Raw genomic sequence first — 26093 nt, 5'->3', positions numbered from 1 at the left:
TCTCCTCTCTGTATGAGAGATGATCACATGGATCTACTATGTAGATCCATTGATCACTCTGCATACAGTTGAAGCCACAGCCAATCACAGTTAGAATCACGCCCCTAGGGACACACACAGCCCCTCCCTCTCAAATAAAGTTAACCCCTTCACTACCAGTGTATTTTTACAGTAACAGTGCATATATATAGCACTGATTACTGTAGAAATGTCACTGGTAACCCCAAAAGTGTCAAAAATGTCAGTCAAGGGTCCGATCTGTCCGCTGCAATGTCGCAGTACCGCAAAAAAAAATCGCAGATCGCCGCCATTACGCGTTAAAAAAAAAAAACAACAAAAATGACAAAAATCTTTCCCTTTGTTAGTAAACGCAATAACTTTTGCGCAAACCAATCAAAATACGCTTTTTGCGATTTTTTTTACCAAACATAGGTAGCATAAAACAAATTGGCCGAAAATATTAAAAAATTTTGATTTTTACATTTTTTTGGGGGGGAATTTCATATAAAAAAAAGGGAAAAATATTGCTATTTTTGCAAAATTTACGCTCTTTTTTTGTTTATAGCGCGTGATCAAAAAATCGCACAGGTGATCAAATACCGCCAAAAGAAAGCTCTGTTTGTGGGAAAAAAAGGACGCCAAATTCGTTTAGGTACAGCGTCGCACGACCGCGCAATTGTCCGTTAAAGTCACGCAGTGCCGAATGGCAAAATACCCTCTGGTCGTTGAGCAGCCAAATCCTCCGGGGCTTAAGTGGTTAAGCCTGGTACACACAAGCAGTTTTTTTTTTTTTTTTAATTCAGTGGACTAAACGAAAAAAAAAAAAAAAAATATTGAGGCGCTTGCTGTACTAACAATGCAATGTTAGTACAGTGATCTCCCTGCTGTGTTATTGTTTTCTGACAGGGGGACCCCCTCCCCCAGCCAGAACACACTGTTCAGTGCTTGCAGTCATTGGCTGCATGCTCTGATTGAATACTGATCTGCTGCTTTTCCAGCATGCTCGTTCGATAGAAGCCAGATGTGAGACCGGCTTCTGATGGAAGAAGAAGCTGTTCACATGGACTGAAAGTCGGCTGGTAACTGCCGAATTGACTGTTTTTGCCCCATTTCTGCCCCTTGTGTATGTTTACACTATGTTAACATTAGTGTCAGTTGAATGTTATCTTATTCTGTAAAATACTTATCTCCCTACCTCTATGCAATGGCAATGAAGAGAGGAAGACATGTCTAGCCTGAAGTTCAGCGTCCTTTGACACAATGAAGTGTCAAAAGTGAGAATAGCCATCCAAGGACAAAAAGTGTGTTATTTTCAAAATTGCCAGGTCAAAATGAAGGAAAAAAAGTCTAGAAAAAACAAATGCAGCTGCTACATTCAAGAACTGGTAAGTTGCAATTAGGGATGGGCTCTGTGTTCGAGTCGAACATAACTTCGACTAGAACATCATAGAACATTAGCTGTTAGCTGTTTGTGTGTTCGCCTGCCGATAAGCACCCCATAATGCACTGCATTGTTGCAGTGCATTGATTGCTGATGATTGGCCAAAGTATACACCTGATCTGTATGCTTTGGTCAATCATAGCACAATGTCCTGTCAGAACCATGATTGGCCAAAGGCAGGGTGCCTTTAGCCAATCATGGCTCAGGGGCTAAGTTCACGCCCAACACTATATAAGGCTTCTGATTACACAGCAGCCGTGTATAGTGTGTTACAATAAAGATTAGGCAAGTAGTTAGTGGATAGTGTGTTGAGTTAGTCTAGTGCAGTTAGTATAGTGTACAGGCATACCCCACTTTTATAATGTATAGATATGTTGTAGTCCTGTGTCCCCTCTCAGTGCTCCCCAAGTTTTGTGTCCCTGTCACATATAGTACGGATACCCACCCAAAGTACCTTGTCCCCATGTTGATGGGGACAAGGGCCTCTTCCTGACAACCCTGGGCTGCGGTTGTGGGAGTCAGCGGGTGGGGGGGCTTATCGGAATCTGGAAGTCCCCTTTAACAAGGGGGCCCCCAGATCCCGGCTGCCCCCTATGTGAATGGGTATTGGGTATATCTTACCCCTACCCATTCACCAAAAAAATGTAAAAAGTAAAAACCACCGAACACAGTTTTTGCTGTGTCCTTTTTTAAAAAGAAAAAAAAAAACAGTGTCCCTTGATGTAAATCCATGTGGTTGTGGGGGTCTGCAGGTGGGGGGCTTTTTTCATATTTTTTTTTATCTGTATTGCCGGGAGCCGGCAATACATTACAGCCGCGAGCAAATTTAAATTACATTTTTTCCTTTATAAATGTCAGTATTGCTGCAGAAGGCTCCATACAGATATGCCACTTTACAGGCCCATTAAGGGGACCCCTCAGTCATGATATTTAAAGGTATTTTTATATTTATAATTTTTATATTATATTTTATTGTTTCACTTTAAGCATCATTAAAATCATTGCTCCTGTAAAAATTATTGTTTTAAAAAATTTGTTTGCATTGATACATGTCCCCCAGAGCAGTACCCGGGTACCCATTCACTTTCTTTTGGCAATAACTTGCATGTAAGCCTTTAAAATTAGGGCTTTTGATTTTTCATGTTAGTGTCTCATAGACTTTAATAGAGTTCGCTAGAACTTTTTCCCTGTTCGAGATGTTCTGGTGCAAACCAAACAGGGGGGTGTTTGGCCCATTAGTTGCAATATGCTATTTTTTTTGTTTTTGGATTTAGATACACTTTAAACATAAGAATTATGTTTGAATAGGATAAGGTGTGTGCTACATGCATAAAATGGGTGATTTTACCTACGTCCTATAATATCAGTTATACAACAGAACATGGATTAAAGGTACTTAGGACTTTCATGGTACGGTATGAGCTACACAGGACAAGTGTTTGTATTTGCATTTATAGGGTCTATTAGGGGAATTGATTCACAGCCAGTGTTAGCCTGCATAATAATTTTATGATATCAATCAGATATCAAAAGAAAATAGATAGTATTTTACCTTAAACCCGGCTGGACTGCCAGGAATCCAGTGGAATCGTTATAAACACCCACCTGCATGAAACAGCCAGCGCAAAGCACATATAAAGTGATGTTATACAATTATCCAGGCAGGATAATTGTTTGATGAAAAAACACAGCAGCAAAGTTCAAGGATCCCTTCAATCAAGATGACAATTAAAACTCACCCATAAACTGTCTCTGTCAGGTATACATAAAACCACTGCAGGGTATGCTTGAATAGGGCTGATAGCTATTATTTTGTAGTACAAAGTGCAATGGTCCTGTATATGAAGTGTAAGAATAAGTGCAGGGTTCTGCAGCAACTACGGTGATTTCATTGTTCCCCATTATTTCTAAAGTAAATTGAAATAATAACTTGCACCCTGCACGTAGTGGTTTCACTTTGCCTCCTGCCATATTCAGATGTTGACATACAACTGGTCCCATTGTGCATCTTTAAAAAAAAAAAAAAAAAAAAACAATATCTGCTCTACCTGTTTTTGTTTTCTGCCTTAGAATTCTTGGCTTCTGTTGACTCATGAAAGTTCATTTTTTTTTTAATATAAAGATATGTGCTATGTCTTGCAGCAAAATTTCTTGGACTTTGCTTCTGCTCTGGCAGCACAAACTGAATAGAGGATTGAAAATCTGTTATTCCGTCCGCCCGCCACAACCACTGCAAAGAATGAGCTGTTGAATCCATTTGTTTGGCTGGGTCGGATACCACTGGGGAAAGCATTAATAAATGTTCAATTGTCTGAAGCTATTCCATTACTGATTAGGCGTGATCACATCTGTGTTTCTGGTGTTTTCAGCTACAAACCTAATAAAGCAAGAATAAAACCCTTTGAAAATAGAGAAACATTGCAATCTCTATCTCTTGCACGACATACAAAGACCATGACTAATGCTTCAAGACAACTAATGTTAAACAAGTGCAAGGCAAAAACCAAAAGCAAACATAGAGTATCTGGTAAAGAGTACATGCTATTTCTTTAAATATGAATTTGCTCTTAGGTACCTGTCCTATGACAAATTTGAACGAGGGGGTTCCAAGAATTTTTGTGAATGAGATAATCAACAATATCATATTAACCCAGTGTCACATTATATTCAGTAGTATGAAGTGCGTTTAACAAACTGTGTAAAGGCTTAAAGAATAAAACATATTATGCAGTAATGAAGGCTTAGAAGGCCAACCATAGCTTTTCAGTGTCAACTTAATGATGAGTCTGACCAGTCTCACTCAACCCAAGATTCAGTACACAGGCAGTCATGACTCCAACCCCTGTAGTTTTCAGGCTGCAAAAGGTGTAGTCACTATCCAGTCTGCCAGCACTGGTCTAACATACATGTCACTGCTGTGTCTAGTTTACCCATGTAAGGGGTTCAAGATCATGTAAGAGTTGCATGTAAGTGTAACAATATTTCCAGGCCTTGGGCCTGAGGTGGGTCTGCCATTAGTACCAGTAACACTCCCAACACATTTAAGTTGTGAACCCAGGTGTGAGAACTGAGACAATGACCATTCCGGCATTTTTGGTTTGTTTTGTTTTATTGTATTTAGGTGATGGGAGAAGGGAATGAGCAGAATACTCCTCTGGCTCAACTAGGTACACTTTGGGACACTTGAAGTAAAATGCCTGTTGGTGCTGTCTTGACGCCAGCTGAATGCCGACCAGCGCTTTCTGACGCCTATAGATACTGTAATACTGAAACTTTGCTGGAACCTCGACTTTAATTCAGAAGATCCAGGACTGTAGAACACTTGACACCTGACACTGCCTTGGTTCAAATGGCACTGAACAGCTCCCTCCAGCCCTGCACTGGCTGAGGTAGCTATGTGTAGATACTTGTGCTGCTGCAACTCTTAACTTGTACACTTCCCACTGTATACTGACTCTTCAGGGCCCAAACTACAGTCCCTGTAACGGAACAGGGCACCCCTGAGCGGGTACCTCCGTTGATAGATGCTCCTAGGGCTTCCCGAGGGCTCCAAGCACTCCACCAGACACCGTAAGCACTTCAGACTCCACGAACCGCCGCAGCTTGGTTAGGGTCTTGCAATCTCCTACCCACCCTGAACCTACGACAAGGCTCCAGGTTCCTGTGGGTGAACCTCTCTTTCCCCAGAGAGTGCAGCAGAACAAGCTCTTACACAAGCTCTTACAAGAGCTCAGTGATTCTCTAAGGGAGTATGGAAGACCATAGCAATCCCTTGCAGCAGATTCCCCCAATAAGAGACAGGACTCTAGATGAGGTGAAGGAACTCTAGAACAACTTTATTGAACAAGACTTATATACAGAATTTGGAACATCCCGCCCCCAACAACCGCTTTCCTATTGGTCAATGTAAAGTACCTGTAGTCCTCCTTCAGGTCCTCCTTAGCCATGCAAATGAGGACTTGAAAATGAGTCAGCAGGGATTGGTCCGATAGCTTGACCAGAAGGACTGCCATGTGCAATGAGACAGAAGCCCCCAGGGGGCAATCAATGTACACAATAGCCAGACACAGAACAATGGGAGGTCATTAGCACTTAGCAATGAGACAGGGCAATCCACATTCCCTCCCAATACACAAACAAAAGGAAAACTTTGCTTACATTGAAAGATATGTAATATACACAGCATTTAGGAATCACAGATTTCATGGCAAATGGGAATAAATCTTAATATTTCTATATGGAGATATTGCTGGCAAATATGAAGCAATCCAAACCATTACTTATCTGTCTTTAAATTCCAGTGACGGTGAATACTGTCACAGCCCCCTTTCACACTTCAGGGTCCTCTACCAAGGTACCCCCTCTAATACTTCAGGGTCCTCTGACTAGGCACCCCCTTTAACCGCTAGCTGACTTCTGGATCCCTTCTCCGGAGGGGTCCCCTCTGATACTAGGCAGACCCCAAGGGGAAGTCCACAGTACTCACGACCTTTGTAGGCTTTCCTGGAACTGGACCCCTCTCTCTCTCCGCTGGTTCTCAGCACACCGGATCCCCTCTGCAGCTCAGCTTCACACTCTTTGGATCCCCAGGCGGCCACCCGGGACACCCGCTTCCTCTGACAGGAGGAGAGACATCTGTTCTCTCCCTCCTGGGACTCTGCTTCCCGCCAAAGACGCTGCGTCATGCGTTCCCTACAAACTTATACCCATTCCCAGAATCCTCTGCGGCAAAATCTGCCTTCTGGGGTAGATACAAGCCCAACTGAGCCACTTATTGGGTTTCCTCCACTGCCCTATGAGAATCCTCTCACAGAGCCAGTGGGGAGACTCCCCTCTCAGTAACCTCACCTGGGAGACATGACAGTCCAGCTGAAATAATGGCCCTGCTGTTAAGCAGCCAAAGCCCACTATACTTTATCTAGCACCTACCTGTAGGGTGCTACATAAGAAACTTTTGAGCTAAGTAGAGGGGACCTATGAAAAAAATACTGTGTGAAGGGGAGTGGGAGGGAAGGGAAGAACATTTTTTATTTATTTTGGGATTAGGCATTAAGGATAGTTACAGTCTTTGTAATTAATGTTAATATATCATACAGTCTCAGGAAGAGTTCCAATTGGACTTAGCATAAGATATATTATTTCATGTTAAGTACACGCATGCTAGCTAATCATATAGTTAGTAAGTAACAAGTACAGGTATAAATAACCCCTAAGAGGTTACTGTCTTCCCTTTGACAATGACTTTATCTACTCTGCTTTTTTCCAGACAGATGGCACCATTTTTGTCTAGGTATTTTCCATGGTAAGAATCTATTATCTGGACTGAGATGTGTAAATAATAGGGGTTTTTACTGCATGGAGTTCTGCACTGCATGTACAAATCTCCTCTTATACAACCAGCTTCTGAAGCACTTTTGGAGGAACGGATTAAAGCAACCAACTCCCAAGCTGATTCACCTTTCATAAAACCTATACACTTCTATTACTCATCTCAAACCAGCACTTGAATTCCTGATGGAGGGAGAGCATCGTAGCCTTCCATACTTATTTGCATGGCCGGATCTAGAGGGGTGCTGGGGTGGGCTGTGACTCCCCAGATTTCAGTTGCACCCCCTAAAGCCAACAGCCCCACTTTCACCCAGGGACAGTGTGCCTGACCACTGAACCCCTAGGGCTGTGAGAAGGTAGGTGAAGTTAATAGAGGCAGGGGCACAATAAGAGCTCCAGCAGCTCCCTTCTTCTTCTTGTAAAAGAAGACAAATGAATGCACATCAATAAAGTGTTGAATTAAATTAAATCTTCTCACCTAATAACAGAACATTGACTGCAAACAGCGTTATCTACTGCTGGGCTGACTGTACTGAACACTAACAGTCAGCTCGGCAGTAAATAGGGCTGAGCCAGAATAGAAACATAGAATGTGTCGGCAGATAAGAACCATTTGGCCCATCTAGTCTGCCCAATATATCTGAATCCTATGAATAGTCCCTGGCCCTATCTTATATGAAGGATAGCCTTATGCCTATCCCATGCATGCTTAAACTCCTTCACTGTATTTGCAGCTACCACTTCTGCAGGAAGGTTATTCCATGCATCCACTACTCTCTCAGTAAAGTAATACTTCCTCATATTACTTTTAAACCTTTGCCCCTCTAATTTAAAACTGTGTCCTCTTGTGGTAGTTTTTCTTCTTTTAAATATGCTCTCCTCCTTTACCGAGTTGATTCCCTTTATGTATTTAAAAGTTTCTATCATATCCCCTCTGTCTCTTCTTTCTTCCAAGCTATACATGTTAAGGTCCTTTAACCTTTCCTGGTAAGTTTTTTCCTGCAATCCATGTACTAGTTTAGTAGCTCTTCTCTGAACTCTCTCTAGAGTATCTATATCCTTCTGGAGATATGGCCTCCAGTACTGCGCACAATACTCCAAGTGAGGTCTCACCAGTGTTCTGTACAGCGGCATAAGCACTTCTCTCTTTCTACTGCTTATACCTCTCCCTATACATCCAAGCATTCTGCTGGCATTTCGTGCTGCTCTATTACATTGTCTTCCCACCTTTAAGTCTTCTGAAATAATTACTCCTAAATCCCTTTCCTCAGATACTGAGGTCAGGACTGTGTCAAATATTCTATATTCTGCCCTTGGGTTTTTACGCCCCAGGTGCATTATCTTGCACTTATCCACATTAAATTTCAGTTGCCAGAGTTCTGACCATTCTTCTAGTTTTCCTAAATCCTTTTCCATTTGGCGTTTCCCTCCAGGAACATCAACCCTGTTACATATCTTTGTGTCATCAGCAAAAAGACAAACCTTACCATCGAGGCCTTTTGCAATATCACTTATGAAGATATTAAACAAAATTGGTCCCAGTACAGATCCCTGAGGTACCCCACTGGTAACATGACCTTGTTCTGAATGTTCTCCATTGACTACAACCCTCTGTTGTCTGTCACTCAGCCACTGCCTAATCCACTCAACAATATAGGAGTCCATGCTCAATGACTGCAGTTTATTGATAAGTCTTCTATGTGGGACAGTGTCAAAAGCCTTACTAAAATCTAGATATGCAATGTCTACTGCACCTCCACCGTCTATTATTTTAGTCACCCAGTCAAAAAAATCTATAAGATTTGTTTGACATGATCTCCCTGAAGTAAACCCATGTTTAGTGATTGTTCATTTCTGCTTGCTGGACCTGTCATAGGCATAGTCTGGAGAAAGAAAATTGCTCAATTTCCCTAACAACACATTTATTGTTGATGGGGGAATCACTCCCCCTCTGCTATTGTATGCGGTTGGTTTTCCTGCCATTAGAATACAATGATTACTGCCCCTTGAATTACTGATTACTTGAGAATCTGAGTATTGTTAAGTACCTGATTATTGTTCAGTACTGTGAGTACCGCCGAGTACTGTTGAGTACTGTTGAGTGTTGTTGAGTAGTGTGCATATCTGAGTATATTTGAGTATCTGAGTATTGTTGAGTATCTGAGTATTGTCTAGTACCTATCTATTGTTGAATATTTGACTATTCTCAAGTACCAAGTGTATTGTTGAGTATCTGAGCATTAGTACCTATCTATTGTTGAATATTTGACTATTCTCAAGTACCAAGTGTATTGTTGAGTATCTGAGCATTGCTGAGTATCTGTATATTGTTGAGTACCTGAGTATTGTTGAGTATCTGAGTATTGTTGAGTACCTGTGTATTGTTGAGTACCTGAGTATTGTTGAGTATTCTGAGTACTGCTGAGTACTGTTAGGGTAAGTGTGCATATCTGAGTATTGTAAGTATCTGAGTATTGTTGAGTATTGCTGAGCATCATTGAGTATTGCTGAGTACTGTTGAGTAGTCTGCATATCTGAGTATAGTTGAGTATCTGAGTATTGTTGAGTACCTGTGTATTTGTACCTGTGTATTTTTTAATACAGTGAGTGCTGCTGAGTACTGTTGAGTATTGTGCAAATCTGAGTGTTGTTGAGTAACTGAGTAGTGTTGAGTACCTGTGTAGTGTTGAATATTGTTTGGTGTCTGAGTATTGTTGAGTATCTGAGTGTTGTTGAGTATCTGTATTGTTGGATATGGCTAAGTACTGCTGAGTGCTGTGCATATCTGAGTATTTGCTGCGCACCTGTGTACGGTTAGATAGTGTTAAGTAACTGAGTACCTGCATATGTAGAGAACTGTTGAGTAACTGAGTATTGTTGTGTATTGTTGAGTACCTGTGTATTGTTGAGTATTGTTGCGTACCTGAGTAGTGTTGAATACAACTGAATAATTGTGGGTGACTGAGTGCTGGGTGTTTAGAGTCAGGAAGCCAGTTAACATCTAATCCGACAGAATTAAATTCCCAATCCCCATTAGATTAGTGGGTACGATGCCCAGCGGGTGTGGAGATGTGACTCAGTGCACATCAAATGGCAAATATGCGTTCCTCAATCATCCAATCAAGGACGAATACAGCTGCAAAAAATGTAAGCACCTTGCTTCCCCGGAAGCCCAGGTCCTGAATCTAGGGAAGCAACTGGTAACACTGAGAAGAATCTCCATACTAAAGGAGAGCTGGGAATGTACCCGGCAAGTGCCGGCAGGGGCCAGCACAGAGACAAATGGAGATACAAGGGTGAAGGAACCAGAGCAGAGTAGTTGGGCAACATTTAGGAAGGGTACAGTGGAAAGAGTAACGGAGGCCGGTCCAGGGCTGCAACATCCCAATAAATACGCCCTGTTGCGTGATGTTGGAGAAATCAGTCAGGGACCAGTATTGCTGGAGCAGAGCAACGCCTCTAGCAGCCAGGGAAAGAAATCCTCCATTGAGGGAAGGAGCAAGGCTAAGGGTAAGGATAGACAGATTCTGGTGGTATGAGACTCAGTTATTAGGAGGACAGAGAGAGAAATCTGTCACAAAGAACGTAAGCGAGGAACTGTATGTTTCTTAATGGGCACTCGGGTTCGGCACATCACGGATAGGGATGATTGTACGGTTAGGGTCGACCATCGGTTCGACACGAACATTGGGTGTTCGAAATTCGCCCGAATTCCGAACTTTTTGCGGTAAAAGTTCGGAATTCGGCCACCAGAACCGCCCAAAATGCACTGGGACAGGAACTGGGCTTTAAAAGCCTGTGATTGGCCCAGAAACGTCAGCAAAAGCCAATGAGGGGGCAGGAGTCTGCTAGGAATGTGATTGGAGTGACTACGGGGACCAGAGGCCAATCAGGAGTGAATACGCCCCACAGTATATAAGATAGCCCCGCCTAACCCCTAGCACAGTGATACAGAGTCTGTTGAAGAGAGTAGAAGCATTTCTCTTACTCCTGCTTTGCTACACTACATTTTCTGCATAGACGAGTGCTTCTAAAGCTCTATATAGCAGAATTGCATTCAGCTTACAGCCAGTCAGTGTAGTTAGAAATACAGCGATTGTGCTGGTTTTTTGAGTTAGAAAAAAAAACAACATTTTTTTAAAGGGACAGTGTCAGTCTTCTGCTGTATGGAGCTGTTTATTTAGTGTGAGGAAAGGGATATCTAGTGTAGTTAGGGAACTTTGTACCACAGTAGTTAGATGTAATAATCAAGTTTCTGTAGGGAAAGTGAAAGTGAAAGTGTGAGGGTTCTGTGTAGTGAGCACGTTGCACAGTGCTGATATATCTTCAGCAGGTATACGTGCTTGCTAGTCAGCAAAATACATTGCCTCAGTGACAACTTAATGCCTGTTCTTGAAAGCGTTAGGTCCACTGTGCAAAAGGCTTTGCAACTGTGCGTGACACGCATCTGCTGTGCTGTATTCAGTGACAACTTTGGGTCGCATAGCAGTGTGCGTTTTTCACCGCACAGAGTTGCCAACGCCTCAGTGACAACTTAAAGCCTGTTCTTGAAAGTGTTAGGTCCACTGTGCAAAAGGCTTTGCAACTGTGCATGACACGCATCTGCTGTGCTGTATCCAGCGACAACTGTGGGTCGCATAGCAGTGTGCGTTTTTCACCGCACAGAGTTGCCAACGCCTCAGTGACAAATATGCCAGGTAGACCAAGAAAAGGTATATGTGACCCTGCTGCGGAAAGGGGCACAGCTTCTAGGGTGTCTAGAGGCAGGGGCGGACGTGGTGGTCAGTCCTCAGCCAGGCCACCATTTGGATTGTTCTCCAGCAGTGGCCAAGCTATACGTCCACAGTACGTACAGGAGGTGGTGGACTATATTACCAAACCCTCATCATCGGCATCATCTGCAACTACAGTGACCCAGGCAGAGAAAAGTGGTCAGTCTTCTGCACTTGGCAGAACAAATAGAGATGAGTCCATGTCCACCTCACGTCCTCCCTTAGAACCAACTTCAGACATGGCAGAGGAGTCAGCTGAGCTGTTTGACCACAGTGTCGGCCATCTACTCCAGCCTGATGCTCAGTCCTTTATGGAGTCTGATGTTGGGTCTGAGGTTGAGGAGGAGGCAGAGCAGGCAAGAGGGGAGAGCAGACAGCCCACTCCATCTAAGGCCGCACCTGTTATCTCCCAGGCCACGTCTGATGCTCAGTCCTTTATGGAGTCTGATGTTGGGTCTGAGGTTGAGGAGGAGGCAGAGCCAGCAAGAGGGGAGAGCAGATGGCCCGCTCCATCTAAGGCCGCACCTGTTGTCTCCCGGGCCACTATACACACCTCTTCTTGCTGGGCCTTTTTTGAGACATCCCATGCAGACTGAACAGTTGCGATCTGCAAGATTTGTCATAAGGGTATAAAACGTGGCAAAAATGTCAACCACCTGGGTACAAGCTGCCTAAACAGGCATTTGACAACCCACCATTTGGCCCATTGGCAGGAGCATTTGAAGAACCCACAAAAGGGCCAAAGATCGGTCAGTCGGCCTCCTAGTCCTCCTCGCGCTCCTCCTCATGCTCCACCGGCACATCAGTCTGTTCCTGGCCCTGCTATAGTCACTCGTCACCTGTTGGCAGCCTCCACTGACAGGGATGATGATATAGCAGGCAGTGTCACATCTACCTCCAGCACACCACCAGCTGTAACATATAGACACCAAATTTCGATTCCACACATGCTGGAACGAAAAAAAATATATACTCCCCTCCACCCACATGCCCAGCGTCTAAACAGTAGTTTGGCAAAACTACTGGCTCTGCAACTGTTACCATTTTACCTGGTAGAGTCTGCTCCCTTCCGTGACTTTGCAAAATGTGCAGTTCCACAGTGGCAGGTGCCAAGTCGGCATTACTTTGCCGTAAGGCCCTGCCATCCCTATACCAACATGTGGAAGGCAATGTAGTGTCGTCCATGGCCAAGTCAGTCAGCCGTAAGATACACCTGACAGCTGACACTTGGTCAAGCAAACATGGGCAGGGACGGTACATTTCTGTCACTGCTCATTGGGTGACACTGCTTGCTAGTGGAAGGGATTGTAGCCAGAGTTCGGTACTGCAGCCAGTGTTGCCTCCACATCTGCAAACAGCTGGTGGTGTCGCTGATCCGGGTAGATCGATCACTTCTACCCCCTCCTGCTCCTCCTCCTCATCCTCCTCCATGCCCTCCTCTGCAGAATGGTCCTTTGAATATGATGAGGTACCACATAAGTGTTCAAAGGGTTATTCTATGTCTCAGGCCAAAAGGTGTCATGCAGTGCTGCAGCTTGTGTGTCTAGGGGACAGGCAGCACACTGCCCCTGAGATTCTTGGGGCTCTGCAGGCCCAGAAGTGGTTGACACCACGCCAGCTGCAGCCAGGGATGGTGGTTACCGATAATGGGTCAAACCTCCTGGCTGCCCTTCGGCAGGGAAAGTTGACCCATGGGCCATGCCTGGCGCATGTCCTGAATCTCGTGGTACAGCGGTTTTTGAACTCGTACCCGGGAATGCAGGATGTGCTAAGGATGGCAAGAAGGGTGTGCAGTCACTTCAGGCGGTCGTACAGTGCCACTGCACGTTTGGCCGAAGTGCAGCGCGAGTTTCACCTGCCGGTACACCGCCTCATCTGTGACATGCCCACCCACTGGAACTCCACCTTGGCTATGCTGCAGCGCCTGTACACGCAGCAGAGGGCCCTCAATGAATATCTCTGCGAGTACGGCACCAGCGCTGGCTCAGCGCGCCTGGGCTTCTTTTCACCACGGCAGTGGCTTTTGATTAAGGATGCATGCGCTGTCCTCTCGCCATTTGAGGAGGCCACAAGGATGGTCAGCCGGGACAGCGCATGCATCAGTGACACCTTACCGGTACTGTTTTTGTTGGAGCACACTCTGCATGGCATTATGGACAGGGCACTGGAGGCAGAGCAGCAGGAGGAAGAGGAGGACTTCCTTGCCTCTCAAGGCCCCCTTTATCCTGAGAATCCTGACCCCATTATGCCTAGCTCCCAGAGGCCCGAGCAGGATCCAGGGGTGGAAGAGGAGGAGGAGGATGAGGACGATTCTTCGGGAACTTTTGCAAGCTTTGAAGAGGAGGAAGACATGCGGCAATCTGCAAGGCCTAGTTTGACTCCCTCGGGACACTTTGGAGTAGTACGTGGCTGGGAGGAGGAGGAGCCCGTTCAAGATAATGTCGTTTTGAGTGACCCCGAGGAGTCAGCTTCTGAGGCCTTTGCTAATTTGCAACGCATGACAAACATCATGCTTCAGAGCCTGCGAAAGGACCCCAGAATCAAGGCCATTAAACAGACTGACCACTATTGGTTGGCCACCCTACTTGACCACGGGTACAAGTCAAAAGTCTCTGAGCTTTTCCCATCCACCCAGAGAGTCCACAGGATCAAATCCCTTGAGGACAGTCTCAAGAGGATTCTGGTGAACACGTTCCCCGACTCCTGTAGGGTGCAGGGGCGGGGACAACCTACCATGGACTCTACTGCTGGTCACGAGAGGAGCATTGGAGAAGGCGTGCGGTTGACGGATGCCTTTCGGTCTTTTTTTAGTCCTCACCGCCCAGGCCTCTCAGCTGCCACATCGCATCGACAGCGTTTGCATCACATGGTGGACGATTACGTCAGGGCACAAAGTGACACAGAGGGCTTTTCATGTGACAAAGCTGATCCACTGGCATACTGGGTCTTAAGATTAGACCACTGGCCAGAACTGGCCCAGTATGCCATGGAGTTGTTGGCCTGCCCTGCTTCCAGTGTCCTATCGGAACGGGCATTCAGCGCAGCAGGAGGATTCGTCACAGACCATCGAACGAGACTCTCCACCGACTCAGTCGACCGTTTGACATTCATTAAAATGAATCAAGCTTTGATGCACCTGATGCAGACCTTGTAGACTAGTCTATCATTGCGATGTGGCTGCTGAGCCTCAGTTTAAGGACCATGGTGCCACCCTCAAACCCTCCTCTCATTCTGTTTAGGTTCACAGAACCTCATTTTAGTTATAACAAAAATACCATGTTTGCGCACCTGTTCCACAGGTGCACACCTTTATAATTTTTTGGCCTCCTTCAACACCAGCTCTTTGGGGTTACTGTGGGGAGGCTACGCTAAAAAAAAAATACCATGTCTGCGCACCTGTTCCACAGGTGCACACCTTTATAATTTTTGGGCCTCCTACAACACCAGCTCTTTGGGCTTATGGTGGGGAGGCTACGCTAAACAAGAAATACAATGTTTGCTCACCTGTTCCACAGGTGCACACCTTTATAATTTTTTGGCCTCCTTCAACACCAGCTCTTTGGGGTTACGGTGGGGAGGCTCCGCCAACACCAAAAATACCATGTTTTTGCACCTGTTCCACAGGTGCACACCTTTATAATTTTTTGGCCTCCTTCAACACCAGCTCTTTGGGGTTACGGTGGGGAGGCTCCGCCAACACCAAAAATACCATGTTTGCGCACGTGTTCTACAGGTGCACACCTTCATAATTTTTACGACTTCTTCAACACCAGCTCTTTGGGCTTACAGTGGTATGGCTCTGCCAACACCCAAACAACAATTTTTGCGCACCTGTCACACAGATGCATATTATTGCAATTTTTTTCCTTACAAAGGCAATTATTGCCTTCATGACCAGCACTTTCATAGGGTTATGGTGTCAAGGCATCGTCGGCACCACCAAAGGCCCAATTTTTAAGCATCCTTTACTTTTATTCAAAGTCAAGAGACAACAGTATTCATCCAAAACATCTCTAATCTTGTTCACTGTGCACTACATTGTGGCCCCTACCCCTAACCCTCAATGTATCCGTGCATATATGTCTGTTTCTTGTGAGAATTCAAGTTAAAGTGCACCAAACACCATTTTACATGAAATAAAGTGCATCTACATACATCTTTTGACTTCTTGAAAACATTTGGTAATAATAGCCCCATTGTGAAAATACACCCGTTAATTATATGCACATTTAAAGAGACAGCACCTTTTTCCAAAAAAAAAACTCTAATCTTGTTCCCAGTGCACTGCATTATGTCCCCATCATACACATTGGCTGTGCAGTTGATTAGGAGCATAAGAAAGGCGCAGTTAAGCAAAAAAGTCATTTTTGAAGGTCTGGCATGCTATAATTCTGGTTCTGGACATGCTACAGAGCTAAAACTTCACAGGTACACCTTTTAGACCCCCCCCCCCCCCCAGACACTAAATCCAAAGAAATCTCTTTTTTTTTTTTTCAATAATTTTTTCAATAATTGGCTCTCTATCAAAAACGACAATTTTTAAGAACCTTTTTTTGTGTGATTAATAGTCCATGGGGCCTGACCCAGAACCCTAGGCACATTTTAGGGGCATTTATTGGGTTTTAGGGCTTCAAAATGGTGTTTTTTGATTACCGAAGTTCGGGTCCCATTGATTTCAATGGGGTTCTGGAATCCGAACCGAACTTTCTGGACATTCGGGTGTTCTGGTCAAACCAAACTTTTCAAAAGTTCGATCATCCCTAATTACGGATCTGGTGGACAGATTATTGGATGGGGCTGGGGAAGACCCATCTGTTATGGTACATGTGGGTATCAATGACAAAGTTAGAGGAAGATAGAGAGTCTTAAAAAACAATTTCAGGGACTTAGGAGCTAAATTGAGGTAGGACCTTCAAAGTAGTATTCCCAGAAATACTATCTGTACCTCGAGCCTTGCCAGAGAGGCAGCGGGAGATTAGGTAAGTTAACAAATGGTTGAGGGGCTGGTGTATAAAGAAGGGGTTAGGGTTCCTGAAGAACTTGGCTGACTTCTCAGTTGGCTACCGGCTTTTTAGTAGGGATAGGCTGCACCTAAATGGGGAGGGTACAGCCCTACTGGGAAAGAAGATGACAGAAAAGTTAGAGGGGCTTTTAAACTAGGTGATGGGTGGAGGGTAGAGCTAGCCAGCGGGGATCAAGGTTCAACTAGCATTATTGGGGGCATTAGCAGTAGGGTGACCAGAGATCCAAAACCCAAGGTAGGTAAGTTGACAAATCCAAAGTGCAGCCTCCTAACATCTAGTGATGATATAGTATGCAACCGGACAAAATTATGACGTTTGTATGCCAATGCTAGACATCTGGCCAACAAGATGGGAGAACTGGAGCTGTTAATGTATGAGGAGGATTTAGATTTTGTGGGAATTTCGAAGACTTGGATTGAAAACTCTCATGATTGGCTGGCAACTATTTAGGGGTATTCCCTTAATCACAGAGATAGGGAAGGTAAAATCAAGAAGAACAATGTGCAAGTGAATATGAGGGACAATATCACGAATGGAGCTAGGGAAGAGGTGGAATCCTTATGGGTAGAGCTTCAAAGGGAAGGTACTATGGGGAATTTTAATTATCCAGATATAGACAGGGCAGGAGAAGCTGCACATTTGTCTAAGGCTCGCCATTTCCTAAATGTTTTCAGGACAATTTTGTGGGTCAGATGGTGAATCCATCAACGAGAAACAATGTTTTACTAGACCTACTGATTACTAACAATACAGATCTGATGAACTGATTTAGAAATACGGGGCAACTTAGGAAACAGTGACCATAGGTCAATCCAGTCAGTCAGTATAAACTACAGAAATAGGAAACACAAGGGTAATACAAGGACACTGAATTTCAAAGGAGCAAACTTCCCTAAACTGCTCTTTTTGCTTGACGATATTAAATGGGATAGAATCCGAGGAACAAAGAACACTGAGGAAAAATGAGAGTGCTTTAAGACCCTACTAAATAAAGGTTTTGGCCAGTGTATTCCAATAGGGAATATGTTTAAAAGAGCTAAAATAAACTCCAACGAAAAAAAATGCAAATAAAAACAAAAGAAAAAGCCTTCAAAAAATACAAGGCTGAGGGGGTTATTGGCAGCATTCCAACATTACAAAGAATGCAAAGGGAAATGTAAGAGCACAATCAAGGCAGCTAAGATAGAACACTAAAGACACATAGTGAAAGAAAGTAAAAAACCCCAAGAAACTCTTTAAGTATATAAATAGTAAGAAAGTGAGGCCAGAACATATTGGCCCCATAAAGGACGATGAAGGGAATCTGGCTATAAAGGACCGAGAGAAGGCAAAGGTTTCAAATAAATTATTCTCCTCAGTCTTCACAACAAAAATGGGGGGATTCAGTAACCTAGATTGTAATGTTAATGTTAATAACACGTCACAGGAAGCACCCCCATGGTTAACAGAAGACAGACTCAGAACTAGACTTGAAAAACTTAACATAAATAAGCCAGGACCAGGTGGCTTACACCCAAGGGTCCATAAGAAACTCAGACAGGTGATAACCAGACCATTGTTCCTACTTTTTATGGATAGCCTACTGACGGGAGTGGTACAAGCTGATTGGAGAAAAGCCATCGTGGTACCAATATTTATAAAAAAGGGCCGAGATATATCCCTGGGAACTACAGGCCGGTTAGCTTAACATCAATAGTCTGAAAGTTATTGGAGGGGATGATAAGGGACTATATATAAGATCTTAGTAATGAAAATGGTATCATTAGTGGTAATCAGCATGGATTCATGAAAAATCGCTCTTGCCAGACCAATCTATTACCTTCTATGAAGAAGTGAGCTGCCATCTAGATAACGGAAGGCCTGTAGATGTGGTGTATCTGGATTTTGCAAAGGCATTTGTACAGTTCCCCACAAACGTTTACTGTACAAACTAAGGTACGTAGGTATGGACCATAGGTTGAGTACCTGGATTGAAAACTGGCTTCAGGGACAAGTCCAAAGGGTGGTAATAAATGGGGAGTACTCGGAGTGGTCTGGTGTGGAAAGTGGGGGTCTGTCCCGGGACAAATCCTGTTTAATTCATTCATAAACCATCGAGAGGATGGGATAAACAACACATTTTCTGTATTTGCGGACGAAACTAAATTAAGCAGGGCAATAACTTCTATACAGGATGTGGAAACCTTACAAGAAGACCTGAAAAAAATAATTGGGCGGGCATCTACATGGCAAATGAGCTTTAATGTTGGGAAATTTAAGGTAATGCATTTGGGTGCCAGAAATACAAATGTACCTTACTCACTAGGGGGAGAGCCTTTGGGTGAATCTAAGATAGAAAAGGACCTGGGGGTCCTAGTAGATGACAAGCTCAGCAATGGCATGCATTGCTAAGCTGCTGCAAGCAAAGCCAACAGAATACTGACAAGTATAAAAAAGGGCATTCACTCCAGAGAAAAAACGATAATTCTCCCACTCTACAAGACTCTTGTCTACCCGCATCTCGAGTATGCCGTCCAGTTCTGGGCACTGGTCCTCAGGAATGATGTGATGGAACTGGAGAGAGTCCAGAGAAGAGCAACAAAGCTAATAAAGGGAATGGAGGACTTCAGCTATGAGGAAAGACTACAAGCATTGAACTTTTTCTCTCTGGAGAGGAGACGCTTAAGAGGGGATATGATATCAATGTACAAATAATGTACTGGCGACTCTAGCATAGGGAACAAATTTTTCAGTGAAAGGGAATATAAAAGGACATGTGGCCATTCACAAAAATTAGAAGAGAAGCGGTTTAACCTTAAACTGCGGAAAGAGTTCTTTACAGTCAGAGCGGTAAGGATGTGGAATTCTCTTCAACAAGCAGTGGGATCAGCAGGGAGTATCTATAGTTTAAAAAAACTGTTACATGGGCACCTTAACAAACAACAATATACAGGGGTATACGATGTACTATTGACAGTAAAAACACATACACACACTCATCATAGGTTGGACTGGATAGACCGGTGTCTTTTTTTAACCTCACTAACTATGTAACTGCCAAAATCTGTTGAAGGAAAGACAATTGCTTAAATGCTCCATCAATCCCCAAAACATCAATCCCCAATACAGTCAATGTATATATGGGGAAATCCCTCCCACTGCGCTAATGAGTTTCCCACCATCAGAGTACAATGATCACTGCTGGTGGCTAACGTTTCGATAGTGATTGTAGGAAATAAGCCAGACAGGATGGTTGCACTGAAGTCAAATAATAGAATGACTTCAGTACAACCAGCCTGTCTATACTGTAGATGGACCAAAATTTAGCTGGTTCTTGTTGAACCAGGAGAATTTTCATCTATGGTCAGCATCAGAAGTGCCCTTTTCTTTTATCTTTCATTCTTGTTGCCTATAACTCAAGAGGGACTCTTGGGACCCTGATATAAGGAGGAGAGGGGGACCCTGATGTAAAGAGGGGGGTCTAGGGACCTGATGTTACTAGGGAAACTCTGCGGACTCTCATTTAGGATAGTGAATTTAGGGACCCTGACATAAGGGGGCTTTAGGGACCCTGATGTAAAAAGAGAGTGACTGTCTGGATCCTAACATAAGGGGGCTGACTCTAGAGACCATAATGTTTGGGGGTGACTCTGAGGAACCTGATGTAAGGTGGATGGTTCTTATAATCCTAATATAGGGGGAAAAATCTGGGAAGTAAGGCTGAGGAACCCCAGGGACCCTGAGGTAAGTGGGAGGACTCTAAGGACCCTGATGTTAGGAGGAGTGACTCTGGAGACCATAACGTAAGGGAGTGACTCTGGGGACCATGACGTAAGGGAGTGACTCTGGGGACCCTGATGTTGGGGGGTCTCTGTGGACCCTGATGTAAGGGGAGACTCTGATGTAGTAAGAGACACTGGGAACTCTTTTTAAGGGGGAACTTTGTTTGGGATTTTTGGTGTAAGAGGAGAATCTGATGAGAACAGGTGGGCTAGTCCTCATGTTGCACTCTGTATGTTGTTTTATACGATACTTAAGCCTCGTACACACGCACCGATTGTTGGCCGTAAATTTTTGGCCAGCGTCCGATCGGCCGATTGTCGGCTTGTTAGTATGATGCTTCCGACAACCGACTGCGACTTTTCGGCCGAACACAATCTGATGTGCATGCTATAAAATTTTTGTTGGCCGTCAGCAGAACGGCCAATTGTTCCTATGTCAGTACAGATTTCGGCAGACAAAAATGTGATGATCAAGACTGGGCATGCTCAGAGAAGAAAAAACACATGAAAAGTAGACCAGAACATGACATCACTTCTGCAGTTGGTTGTTGTTGGCCGACAAAATTTGTGTGCAGTCTAGAGCACATTTCAACCAACACAACAACACTGGACAAAAGACCGCCGATCGGTCGATCAACAATCGGTGTGTGTGTACGAGGCTTTACTCCTAACTTTGTTTCTCCCTAAACCCATTATAATTCTTCCCAATTCCACTAAATATAAGTCTACTCTTATCTCTGTCCTTATTGAGTCCTTTCACATAAGAAGGGAGATTATATTTCCCTACTGAAGACAGACAGCAAAAAAAAAAAAGGTTTTGTTTGTAGTTTTTGTTTAAGCACATAGGATTGGAACAGGTGATGCTGAAATGGAATACTAAGAGGTTCACAATAAATCTATTTCTGTCAATCATCTAGAGGTGTCAGGTCAAAACAGTCTAAACTGACTGTGATCCAAACTATTGACAGACATTTTCAAACTCTTTCTACTTCTGCTAGTTTATATGAAAAAGCTGCAATTATATACTGAAGATAAAAAAGTGCTTTCCTTAACATTCCTTCTTGCAGTGACTGGAAACTATACAATGACAAAAAGAAAGGATAAAGCAGACAAAACAAGTCTGAGGGATAAAGTGAACACACCATGACCTCCTGGCTGTATCAGGAGTTAGAATTTTTAGACCTATTCTGTGGCTAAAAGCCCACTTTAAAGAAAAACTCAATAAGTAAGTGTTTCACGTAGCTAGCTGCAGGTTTAATGTAATAAAAGAAAAGTTCACATACTGGGAGGATCATGCCCTTAAAAATTTTTCAAAGAATTCTAAGACTTCAAAATGTACCTTGTGTCTGAAGAGCTCTTTAAAATCCATCAGTGCCTTGGACAAAAATTAGATACTAAAAAAACTGCACCTGCTTAAGGAGGCACATTGACTGCCTGATCAGGACATAAAGTACTTTTTCCTTATTGAACATCAATGAGAAATTGAGAATAAAGTGTAAAATGCTAAGGAGAAGTAGAGTGCATAGTTCAAAAATCTTTAATGTCACAGCTTTGCTCCAACGGTAGGCATTATAGAATAATAAGCTTATTTAAATCTTCGACACATCCTAAAACCACTGCACATTTTTTTACTTCCGTAGGCTAATAAAATAATTACAGAGCCTGGTATTAAAAGGGAAAAAAGGAAAATATTAGTATTGTCTGTAGCATCCAAGTTTAAGCTTTTTGTCCCCCGGAAAATAAAAAAATTGTATCTGACTGGTTGTAATAGGTGTGACATTGTTACTTTTCTTAAACTAGCACCACAGACTCCCAATATCTACGCAGCAGTTAGCCAAACATTTGGCAGGAAGTTGAATCTGCAATCACTGCAAATAGCTGCAAATTAGGATCCTTATATCTTTTTTTTTTTTTTTGCTGAAGATCCACCTTTTTGGTAACATATCACCATCCTTGTCAACAATTCCGCTGTATAAAAGATAGAGGGGTACCCACGCGCTATCACTCTTAAACAATACAAATTAAAAAAGAAAGAGGAAAGAAAAGCTGCAGACACCAGAAAAGACAAATTCCTACTGTCTAATATGGCGGTATGATAAAGAATGGGTAGTCCTGCGCTATTCAGATAAATGGTGAAAAATGGTGTCTAAAAATTAAATACTGGATACAAGATGAGTGAGCCAAATTATCTTTCGTGAAATAAATAATCAAATGAAGAGAGGAAAACTTCCTAAATGCACAGATGCTTGATCTCCAGTTGATAGGGGGAAGAACTAAAATCAGGTGTTTGAAAGTGCACAGTGACCTTTATATAGATAAATACATAAGGTAAAGAATAAATAGGATTCCAAAGTAGCGAATTATTAAATAACCCGGTAAAAACAGTGCAATAGGACTTCTGATGGTAATTAAAGCAAAATAAAAGAAAACAATATAGCCAAAAGCCAATCTACAGTGCACAAAAATACAAGTATTGAATAAAAAAATATACAATGTCTGAAAATAGTAGCACATAAATGTCACAAGTAAACATGGATGTGAGCCAGCAGGCTGGTAATAAATTGCAGTGTGCAGTTTTCAATAGATGACACAGTCTGAAGATAAGATACACAGATATACAGCAGTGAACCCTACGGTGATCTATTCCAAGTGGAAGACCTCCCAGGGCGGCAGCAGTATGATAGCTGAAAGGGGCAAAGTTCCTGGTGGGTATGACTGTACAAGCTCCTTACCTTACTGCTGTAAGGTAACAGCATAAAATCCGGCTCCTAGGCAGGTCTGGGTCCAGGTAGATAACTTGGGGCAAGTGTATATAAGGGAGAGAAGTCTCCGATAGTGTAGTAGAGTTAAAAATGTTATTTAATACAAGAAAAAAAGGAACTCCATGATACAAAACCAGTTTTGCTCAGGGAGATAAAGATTTGGTGGACTTTAAAGGCACATATTAAGTAGGCAAAAGACTACCATAGATATAAAAAACATATGTTTTATATATGTTTTTTATATCTATGGTAGTCTTTTGCCTACTTAATATGTGCCTTTAAAGTCCACCAAATCTTTATCTCCCTGAGCAAAACTGGTTTTGTATCATGGAGTTCCTTTTTTTCTCTAATTAATAGGATTATGGCACACAAGGGTCAGCTCAACCAAAAACCCCCCTCTTTTCTATAGTTATTTAATACAAGATGCTAGCAGTAGCAACTTACATTTTAAAAAGCCGCAAGCGGCATAACAGACACGAGTGGCCGGCTCCCTCGGGCAACTATTCCGGTGTAATCAGCTGCCCTACACGTATCGTCACCGTCATGGAATTAGATATAAAGGCTGGGTTCCAAAGCACCCACCCCCCATGTTGAGGGCATGTGGCCCGGTATGGTTCAGAAGGGGGGGGGGGGCGCTCTTTTGTCCTCCACCCTTTCCTGACCTGCTAGGCTGCATGCCCAGATAAGGGTCTGATGTGGATTTTGGTGGGACCCCACACCATTTTTTTTTAAAACCCCAAAGGGCTTACTATGGACTGGGGGGGCCCACGCCATTTTTTTCTTTATTTTTACAATAGCTGGGTGCTGACAATTGTAACCGCAGGAAATTTTAAATGGGATTTTACTGAGTCTTTTTTTTCTTTAGAAATGTCATTTTTGCTGAAGCATATTTATGCATGTTACAGATGCGCCACTTTACAGGCAGACTTAGGGGGCCCCCCAGGTACTACATTTAAAGGAATTTTTATTGTTGCACCTTAGGGGTATATAAAATCAATGCTTCTAAAAAAACAATCATTTAAAAAAAAAAAAATGTATTGACACGTGTCCCCCAGGGCAGTATCCAGACCTCCATACCCCTTTTATGGCAAATGACTTGCATATAAGCCTTCAAAATGGGCACTTTTAATTTCTCCTGTTTGGCTCCTATAGACTTCAATGGGGTTTGCTGGATGTATTCCTAAATGCAAAAAATATACCTGGATACTCTACCTGGATAATCTATAGGTTATAACATCAGATCCAGGGAATATCTGATTACCTCATAGGGGGTCAGGAAGGTATTTTTTTCTCCCACTGAAGTGAACTAGATCATGCTTTTTTGGAGGATTTTTTGTCTTCCTCTAGAATAGATCAACTGTGGGTATAAGATTGTGTAGACGGAGGTTTTCTATTAGCTTGTGTTTTTGTTTGTATTGGTTGAACTAGATGGGCTAGTGTCTGACTAACTATGTGCTGGGTATTACCACTGCCTATGATTACAAGTGAAACGGGGATGACAGAGTTCAGGAAGAAGGTGGTCTCACCATGGTCATAAAGATTTTTTTTTAGAATATCTTTCTGAGTTTTGACTTATCTGCTAATCACTTCTGGAACGGAAAGATTTGCCCCTTAATGACCAGGCCATTTTTTTGCAATTCGGCACTGCGTTATTTTAACAGACAATTGTGCGGTCGTATGATGCTGTACCCAAATAAAATTGATGTCTTTTTTTCCCACAAATAGAGCTTTCCTTTGGTTGTATTTGTTCACCTATTCACCTGCAATTTTTATTTCTTGCACTATAAATGAAAAAATGAGCGACAATTCTGAAAAAAAAAAAAAAACAATATTTTTTACTTTCTGCTATATAACATTAACAAAAAAAACCTTAAAAATCGAAATTTTTCATCATTTTAGGCCAATTTGTATTCTGCTACATATTTTTGGTAAAAAAAATCACAATAAGCGTATATTGATTGGTTTGCGCAAAATTTATCGCGTTTACAAACTAGGGGAAAGATTGATGTCATTTTTATTTTCTTAATTTTTTTTTTACTAGTAATGGTGGCGATCAGCGATTTTTAGCAGGACTGCAAGATTACAGTGGATAGATCGGACCCCTAACTGACATTTTTGACACTTTTTGGGGGACCATTGCTAAAAATATGCACTGTTACTATAATAATGACACTGGCAGGGAAGGGGTTAAGCCAGGAGCGATTAAAGGGTTAAGTGTGAGCCTAGGGGGTATTTTCTAACTGTGGGGGGATGGGCATGTAAAATCAATACAGAGACCTGAGTTCCTAAATAGGAGGAACACAGGAGCTCTGCATTGATTCCTGAGAGTTTACAACAGCAGACCGCCATTCTCTCTTCACGGGGAGTGATTGAGGGTGCCGGGGGCAACCGCGGCCGCTGGCCCTATGGATTGGCTTTCCCACTGGCGAGTTGGCCTGCGTGCCCCCAGGAACGCTTCCGTGGACCACCGTACAGGTACAGCGATTCGCGGCAACCTTCCGACCTGCCGCCACATGACTGCGGCGGCTGGTCGGCAAGTGGTTAATTACAGTATAAGAAACCTGAACAAATTGCATTCTAGACTTTTTGTAACTACAGATTAGCGAACAAACTGTTGTCAATTCCTGCCAGTCACACACAAAACTTTGAATCGGTACTCAACCTATATCTTTATAGAAGTCAACATAGTGCTTTAGGGGGTTTTGTGGAAAAAAAATGGGTATGCTAGCTTAAGTTTGAACTTGGTAAGAGAGAACCTGTGTTAAGAACTGTATGAATAATCCATGGAGGTTGGGCATGGTGCAGTTAAGAAAAGAAAAAAAAAATGCATGCTTTTCCGGAGGAGTTCCAAAGTGGGTCCTAGTAGGGCAGAGTATCAAGTTAGGACTCCAGTGCATGAAAAAGCAATTCACAATTTTCCAGCGAGTTTTCACAAAGTGGATTATTACAACACAGAGTAGCGCTACAGGACTCAGTAAACAAAGAAAATAACTGATAGCTACCTA

The sequence above is a fragment of the Pelophylax lessonae genome (genome assembly GCF_965119305.1).
Source record: "Pelophylax lessonae genome assembly, chromosome: 6".
NCBI classification, from domain to species: domain Eukaryota; kingdom Metazoa; phylum Chordata; class Amphibia; order Anura; family Ranidae; genus Pelophylax; species Pelophylax lessonae.
This window is presented reverse-complemented; position numbering follows the sequence as displayed.